Below are 9,398 nucleotides of genomic sequence, written 5' to 3'. Positions count from 1 at the left end.
GGCCACAGTAGTGTGATTGTTAAAAAAAGTTTTCATAAGAATCATAAATAGATTTGAGTTAATCAAATCTATCATATGACTGATGATGAGGTTTGATGATTTATCCATGATCTACCATCTAGTCGGGACTCACGATAGAGAGATTGAATCACATGTTAACTATACCTTGAGATTTTTTTTGATTCTATTAGATTGTCACTACATACTATTAGATATTACTGGTGGATTGTGAGAGCTCACTAGGATTATTCTGGATCAACAGTCCTTGATGAGTTAGAGTAAAATTATTCCAACCCATTGAAAAGAGTTTCAATGATACTTTGATAGAGATCATTCTGAAGGAACCAATCTAGGGTTTTAGGATTAGATCTTGAAAGTTTTTCAAGATCAGGCAGCGGAAGATTAAAATAAATCAAAATTTATCTTATAAAATTAGAAAATTTCTAGATCTAAGATCCTATTACATGATTATTATATGATATTAAATCAAAAATTAAAATATAAAGAGCAAGAACTACATGTTGATCATATCAATATATTTCTATACTACATCTAATGTATGTAAAATATAATAGATCAGATCTATTACCTTACAAGTTAGATATTCTAACTTTGCTGATCCAGATTTGAAGATGATGTTGTGAGCTGCACACACATCCAGCCTCTAAGATTCGTCCACACGAGCCCATGAATCACGATCAGAAGTCCTGGTCCAAAAAATCAGCACAGTATACTAGTACTGTGCTGATCCTTCTTCGATGGTCGATCAGATGCCTGCTTCTTCTTGATTTGGACTCTTTCAAAGATGAGAAATAGGAGAAGAAGTTTTAGATATGAGACATTCTCAGAAAACTCATAGATGGAGGAAGGGAAGAGGTGAACTCAGTAACCCTAGAAGAAGACCCTCTTCTTATTCTCTTTGCTCTCACCTAGACACCTAATTTTGTATCTATTATATCTCCATGCCCCAACACTCTTTTTCTCTGATTTTCATATGTCCTAAAGGTCTCTCAATGCTCTATAATTAATAAAAATTTTAAGAAGAAGTTCATCTTAAATCAAGAGATATAAAGAATCCTTGTCTAGGTCAAATACCTAGTCAAGGAAAATCCAAACAAGGCAAGAGAAGGGGTGCCCCCTCCTTCTTTTTCTGTCATGGACCACCAGCAAAGGGCACACAATATGTGTCATAAAATTCACAAAAATCTCAAAAAAAATCTGGATAAAATCAGTGCCATAAGAAAAGAGTTTTGGTTTCTTAAAATTCTATCTCATAGAATTTGAAATCCAAACTAATTCCTACTTTGACTTGGTCCACAACCACATTCCATATAAGAGAGAAAGAGTGGAAAGCTTTGGGCATACATGAAGGCCTGGGAGAGAAGGTTTTGTTATACAAAATAAGAGAGAGTGGTCATGGGGGGCTAAGGTGGCGCAAGGTGGAATCCTGTCTTACTAGGATTCAATCTATGACTTGTTCAATTTTGGTTTCTCAAACCAAATCAAACCAAAATTAAATCAATCTAATTAAAATAAGTTTTAACCAAATTAAGAATCTAATTTAATCAAATTAAATTATATTTAAATTTGATTTAATTTTTTAATCAAATTAAAAATTAGGTTGACCCAAGTCCTAATTGAACTAGGATTAGTTTTTCCTTGCACTTGGCTTATCCAATAAATCAATTGGACTTGATCCAATCAAGCCCAAATTAAATTTAATTAAATTAAATTTAATTAAACTTAATCTCAGCCAATTGGCTTAATCAAATTAAATCAATTACCAATCAAATTACTAATCGATCCTCCTACAACACTTGCACTAGGTTAAATGTCAATCGTATTGATCGTTTAACCCTAGAATGATTCTTAATCGTTGATCAACCATCTGATCGGATCATGAACTCTAATGTGTATGATCTCATAGGTTCAAATCTAAGTCAGTAGTACAAAAATAAATTTTTGTACCAATCAAAGTGACTATCTAGCAATGGTACCCGATGGTTGGATAGGTCGAATGTATCGAACAACATCCTTAGAATCCATACGGATATAGTTTTCATATAATTCATCCTCTTGACCAAAATGCTCATAGGATACCTCAGAGTTCAACTATCAACTCTGATCAGATTGTCCACATTGTATTTTAAAATATCAAATCCATCTAATGGATTACCCTGACCAAGGTTTTGCAAAATTGAAATACAGTGACTCATTCTTCTCCAACTCTTAAAGTGGTCAATCCCATCTTGATCACACTCTGACTTTGCAAATACTTGACTATGTCTAGAAGCCTTCCATCACTAAATTAGAAATTTAGTTAGTCCAGTACCAAAGCATAGTGAGTTGCTTGCAAGTCATTAAGGTGATCTCATGTCTAAGAGATACTTATACCTATATCCCATCAGAGACATTCTCGACAACGGAATGCTCTGGAGTTGGTCACATTCAATGATGATGTACCCTTATATCTCATCTGTATGCCATACCAGTGTCTCCACACTCTTTGATTAAGAGAACAACCAACCCATATGGCCTACAGCGACCTATGCTCGATAGAAGCTGTCGTCCTTATTAACAGCCTATCATTTAATCGTGAACAGTTTTAAGGACTAATCGATAAATCTTCTCTTTATCAAATCTAAATAGTCCTAAGGACTTCATCACAATAACAGAGTTTATTAGAAGATGAAAACTTATGATAAAAATACAAAAAATATATTTTATTTATTAATAAATCAATTACAATACAAGGTTGCTCAACCGTCAACAGATTGACGATTGACTTTTGGGAATATTTTTCAACACATTGTATATCTTACTACTAGATAGAGTTGAACCTATGGGGTCACACAAGAAAAAGATTAGATCTGAAATAAGTAATTGAGCTTATGAAGTGTCAATTGAGTTTAGAGAAATCCAATTAGATTCAAGGTAACCTTGCTAGCACATGGTTGGACACAATTTTTTCTTTATGTTTGATTTTTTTATTTGATAAGATAATTCAACTTATTTACTTACTAATAATCTAAATGAATTAGATTTATTAGACTCCAATAATTAAGTATCTAAGATTTTGGATCAAATGAATTAAGGGTGCAAGTCCTTAATTTATTTCCTTGATAGTTAAGTTGGGGTGCCACTTGATTGGATCAAGTTGGGCGTGTCCCACCTTTAGAGGGCTTATGGATCTATGATAGGGCATCTCTTGGATGCATTTTGGGATGTAATTTTGTGGGTATAAGGGCTCCAAGAGTTGGCACCTAATAAATTTTCTAAAGCAAGTTGAATAACTTAAGTTATAAGGATTTTTAATGCAAGTAGGACTTGTATTTGAGATTGAATAGGATTCAATCTTTATGTCTATTTAAAGGAGCCTCCCTAAGATCCCTAGGCATCATAACCAGCAGCCCCCATGCCCCTTAGGAGTACCCCACACTCTCTCTTCCTCTCTATCTTTTCCCTTGGTGCTTCAACGCCCCACCCGCTTTTAGTGTCCTTCATCATCACGCCCATAAGGGCTTTGGGCATCCCTTGTGTGCTAGCTTTTCTTCTTGGTAGCAGCATAAACCAAAGAGGAAAGATAAGAGAAGAAGAGAAGAAGAAGATTAAAGAAAGGATCAAAAAGTTGATCACAATCTAGACTTCGTTTAGATTCGCAGGCTGCATTTTCTTAGAGAAAAAAATTCAATCTTAAAAGGATTGTTCCAGACTGATCTTGAGTGATACCCATAGAAGTCGGATACTTACACAGCTAAGAGAAAATTTCTTCTCTTTCAGATCTATATTTGAAAAAAAAAATTATAAAACAGATATATGATTCGATCACATGTTAAATTTCAGCATATGTTTAATTTCAACATATGAAGTAGATCCTTGTGGTTTATGTTTTATGCATGTATGATATAAATTAAAATATTTTAACCTACTATTTTACTATGATATTTAAAAAATAAAATTTTAAAACATACATGCGTGCCCCGACACATGAATTCCAACAGTGGTATCAGAGCCATGGATTTTATATGCATGAAATTGACATACATATTTTGAAAGGAGTTTCAAAATTTATTTTTTTTTTAATACATGAGATGTATAGATGAATATTTTGAATCTAAAATTTAATTTTAAATTTAATTTTAGAGCATATAGTTGATATGTGAAAGTATGTATAAATCTGAATTTTGATCTAGAACGATTTCTAGTTCATATTCATTGATATGTAGATGCATGCATAAATCTAAAATTTTATTTAACCTGATTCATGATTAGTATATGAGATATATGATATCATGTGTTGATCTAAATTTTATTTAGATCTGAATTTTATTAGATCTGAATTATATGATATATGATATATTTATATATTAAATCTAAAAATTATTTTCATAATTTAAAACTTACTTTCATGCAAAAAATTTAGATCTAAAATTTGTATTTGTGCATGAGAATTTTGGTTATAAAAAAATCAAAAATTAGGTCATGTAATAAGATTACATCTAGAGTTTTTGATTTGAATCATATGGGTTTAATTCGATAAAGTAATTGATCAAATGAGTCAAATATTGATTAAGGTTAGATCAAGTAAGTTATATGATCATACAATTGTTGTTAATCAAATCGATTGAATCTCATATATAGAATCGATTAATCTAAGAACCTAATTTGGCTCGATGGTTTGAGCCTGATTCGCTTGAGTTAATCAATTTAGACCAATTGACCTATTGGTGTCTAAGACAAGTAATTGAGACGTAATTATTTAATTTGTTCCGTTAGCTGATCTAGCCAATTTATTAGTGTCTAAGAAAAGCAACGGGAGGATCCCCACCGATCTCGACTTACCTGATCAATTTGCAAGATTGAGTCCTGAATAAGATTGCGTGGTATTTTGGTTTAGCCCATGCCAATTAGATTAGTCAGATGATGATTGATTAGATGAGACCTAAACCTAAACCTCCCTACAAATATTAAGTCCATAGATCGTCCACTATTGTAGATGTGCGGGCATGCTACTAGTGTTGATTGTTCTTGGCTGGTTACAATGGTTCAGTTACATCGAAAATACACAACCACTTTATTAGCAAAGAATTGATCTAAGGTGAGGATGGGGTTGGACTCAATAACTATTAGGTGATGGATCCAATGACGGCCTTACACCTGCTTGTGAATGGAGGGTCGGGCTTAACTAAAGAGTATGGTCAATAACTGTTAGGTGAGCCCACATGACTTAGAGACCAAATCGCTGTAACATATTAGAGAAGTATCTGAACAAAGAATTGCCATGCATCAGTGTGCATGTTACCAATAACTGTTATGTGAGGTGCATGACATCGGTGGGACCGCAGCACCCACTAGGAATCATTTTGTCATGATAGAATTTTTATTTCCCACTCGGAGAGTGGAGGGATCCAAAAAATTAATGGGAGTCATTGTTTGCATCTTAAAATCTCTAGAAGCAAATATAATATTAAGTATAAAAGTCTAACTTGAATCTTTACTCTCGCAGCTAAACAATGTCAGCCTCAAACCCTCTAACTCGCATCCTTAAAACCAATCATTTGATCAGAATTAATTACAAAGACGGGCTCAAAAATCTTAAGATTGTCCTGATCTCAAAAAATTAGGTCACATACTCACCAAAAACTCATAGTGTTACCAAACCATCCTACTGCTAAGTAAAGAACTATTTTTGAAAAATGGACGGACGAAGATAGTTGGGTCAAGTGCTATGTGCTGGCATCTATATCAAATGAGTTACAAAGCCAGTATGAGCATATTTCCACTGTCAGGGCTATGATAACTCACCTATAAGAGTTGTATGGTGAGCAGAGCCATATTGTGTGCTTCGAAGTATCTAAGAGACTCTTCAATTTGAAGATGCACGAAGGGTAGTCAATCCATGAGCACTATATGACATAATCAAGGACATTGAGGAGCTGGGGAAGCTCGAGCTTGAAATACAAAAAGAATTGTAAATAGATTTGATCCTTCAATCCCTTACAGTTTATATAGTTAATTTATTATAAATTTTTATATGAACAAACTTGATTGTACTATATCTGAATTGGTCAACATGTTATCACTACAGAAGGAACCTTAAAGAGTTCAAAGGACACTGTTCTCCTATGGAGCAGACTTCTTCCAAGAGAAAGTTGTTGGAAAATATGTCTCAAAGTCAATCATCAGCTTGTTGACGATTGTGCTATTTGATGTAACTGTATATGAATTAATTAATAAAATATTTATTTTATAATTTTCATCATAAGGTTGTACATCTTCTACATCAAACTTTTGTGTTATGATGAAAGTTCTTAAGACTATTTTCAATCGATAAAAGAAGATTTATCATTTAGTCTTAAATGAGTTCACAACCAAATGATATGTTATTACTAAGATGATAGACATATCAAGTGTAGGTCGTTGTATGCCATATAGATTGGTTGGCCTCTTAACCAAGGAGTGTGGAGATGCTGGTATAGCATGCAGGTGAAATATAAGAGTATATTTCACTAAATATGATCAATTCAGAGTACTTTTTATCAAGAGTCACTCTGAAAGGATATGGATATAAATATCCCTCCGATCTGAGATCACCATAGTGACTTGCAAGCAACTCACTGTGCTTTGGTACCAGACTATCTGAATTTTTAATTTAAATTGAAAGATTTCTGGATACAGTCAAGTACTTGTGAAGTTGGTGCATGAGTCAAGATAGAATTGACCACTCCAAGAGATTGAAGAGAATGTTTTGTATGTCAATTTAGTAAGACCTTAGCCAGGGCAATCTTTGTGAGTCATATGATTTATCAGGTTGAGATACATAATGGATGTACTATAAGAGTTGATAGTTTAAACTCTAAGTTATCCTAGCATCAAAGATCAAAAGAATGAATTATACGATAACTATATCCAAATAAGTTCTTGAGTGCTGCTTGGTATACATTCGGTCTATCCGGATGTCGGGTACCATTACTAGATGGTTACTCTGATTGGTATAGAAATCAATTTCTGTACTATCGACTTAGGTTCTAACCTATGGGATCATACATATTAGAAGTTTCTCTCCAATCATATGGCTAATCTGAAGAGTCTCAGTGGATGGAGACTCTGGTGAAGAGTCCCACTGGATGGAGACTCTGCTGAAGAGTCCCACTGGATAAGACTCTAGAAAAGAGTCCCACTAGACTTGGACTCTATCATTATAGAGGATTAATTAGTGATTAGATCACTAATTAGCTCAATTTGATTGAGCATTAAAATTTGGATCAAGTATGATTGAATTGGATTCAATCAGGTCAGATTTGATTAGGTTATGAGATGACCTAATCAGAAGGAAAAAATAATCCTAATTTAATCGAATCTATGGCTCAATTAATTTATTGATTTGATCAAATTTAATTGAAGTTATAGGAGCCTAATTAGATTAGATTCATCATATTTTATTTGAGTATAATTAGATTGGGTTTGAAAGAAATTTAATTGGTTAAACCCTAGAGTCCCAAATGAATTGGACTCTATCCCTTGCACCATCTAAATTGTCTCACACCTTTTCTCACCACACAAAATTAATTTGTATATGAGAAAATTAGAAAATAACCCTTCTTTTGTTGCCCATTAAAAATAGAAATTAGTTGGTTTTGATTTGAATTTAAATTGATTTGAATTTTAACTTAAAACATTATCCATATCCTTCCACACATCAATAGTTTTTGAAGGTGCCCATTGTGTATGAGAAAAAGAAGTCTTTCCAATTGATTTTTGTGCTCAATTTTCTCTGATAAGTTTCTCTTTAAGTTAGATAAGGGTAGAAAATGTTGGAGTTGAATTAAAATTTAAAATGATTTGAATTGTAACAAATTTCAGCCCTTATCCTGTCTTATCTGGTTTGTGCGACAATCATAAAAAAGCCATATTTTTGTGTTCCAAACTAAGAAAGCTTTTCATTGTGAGATACTAGAGAGAAAATGGGGTGAAAATACTTCTTTGGGATATGAGCTTTGGATGGGTTTTATTCTTCCTTGGTGTGAACAAAAGAGGAGACCATTCTCCTCTCGGGTGAGAGACTAGAACTGTTCTAGATTTTTGGGTGAGAAAAAAATTAAAGAGAAGAGAGTCTTCATCTAATTTTTATCTATCATCTAGTATCCTCCTCTAATCTATCTTCAATATTAAAAAGATTTGAGATAATCGAAGAAGGAGATCAAATCAGATCTGTCATCAGAAGCCGACTGCACAAGCTAGCACTCCCGTAGAGGGCTGATCAATTTAAGGGGCTTCGTGTGGACCATCCGTAGAGGTCGGATGCTTGTGCAGCTATGAGCATCAGAGAGGACTTCTAGATCTATGTTCTTGATCATGGAGTTCGACTATCCATGCTCAGGTATTAGGTTCGAAATCCTAGAAGTGGTAGATTAGATCTATTACTAAATGCTATTTTTGATTCACATGCTTGTCATTTTAGATTTAGATTTTTATGCATATAAATTCATGTCATTGATCTATTTGTAAAGTTTTAAGATCAAATTTATACATATATTTATAGATTAAATAGTTTAATCTAATATTCTTCTGTTGAAAAATTTTGAAATGCATACATGAAACCCCTGCGCTTTCCAACAGTGATATCAGAGCCATGATTCGATATGACATGATATTATATTTATTTAGATCTATAATTTAACTAAGATTAGATCTCATATATAATATTTAATCTAAAATTAGTTATATATCTGATCGTTCAAACTGATATAAGGTTGTCCTGCTGTAAGGTTTATCCCTTACAGTGCAAAATTATCCTAGTTTGTGCTGATCTTTATAAACTTTGATTTTAATTTAAAGTATATAAAATTTATTTATGATAATTATTATTTAATTTTAATATAATTAAAATATAATAATCAAATCTAAAATAATTTAGATTTGATCTAAATTATTTAGATTAGATGATCTGAGTAGCGAAGTAATCGGATCGAATTTATCATCAGCCATCCGATCATAAAAGGTAATAGAGATTAGATCTCTCTTTTTTTCATTCAATTGGATCCTCTTATAGTATGTAAGGGTACCATTGTGACTATATCTCATGAAGATGAATGCAAAAAGAAAACTTTACTTTTCTCAAAATCCTAAGATTGTGTATATAATACATTATATGAAAAGTAGCTACATCTAATCTTTGCAAATAAAATCTAAAATCATGAACATATTTAAAATAATTTTAAAATATTTTATGATTAATTTTATTACTATTTATATAAAATTATTTTGATTTAAAATTAATATAATTATTGTAGTTCGCTTGTTGAGTCGACTCAGTATTATTTGGGTCGACTCAGGATCCTATTTCTCAACTCAATTTCTGTTGAGCTGACTCATTGTTACAGGCTAAAAGTTATGAT

Source organism: Elaeis guineensis, chromosome 11, assembly GCF_000442705.2.
Source record: "Elaeis guineensis isolate ETL-2024a chromosome 11, EG11, whole genome shotgun sequence".
In the NCBI taxonomy this organism is placed as follows: domain Eukaryota; kingdom Viridiplantae; phylum Streptophyta; class Magnoliopsida; order Arecales; family Arecaceae; genus Elaeis; species Elaeis guineensis.
The sequence above is the reverse complement of the archived record's forward strand: the minus strand, read 5'-3'. Positions refer to the sequence as shown.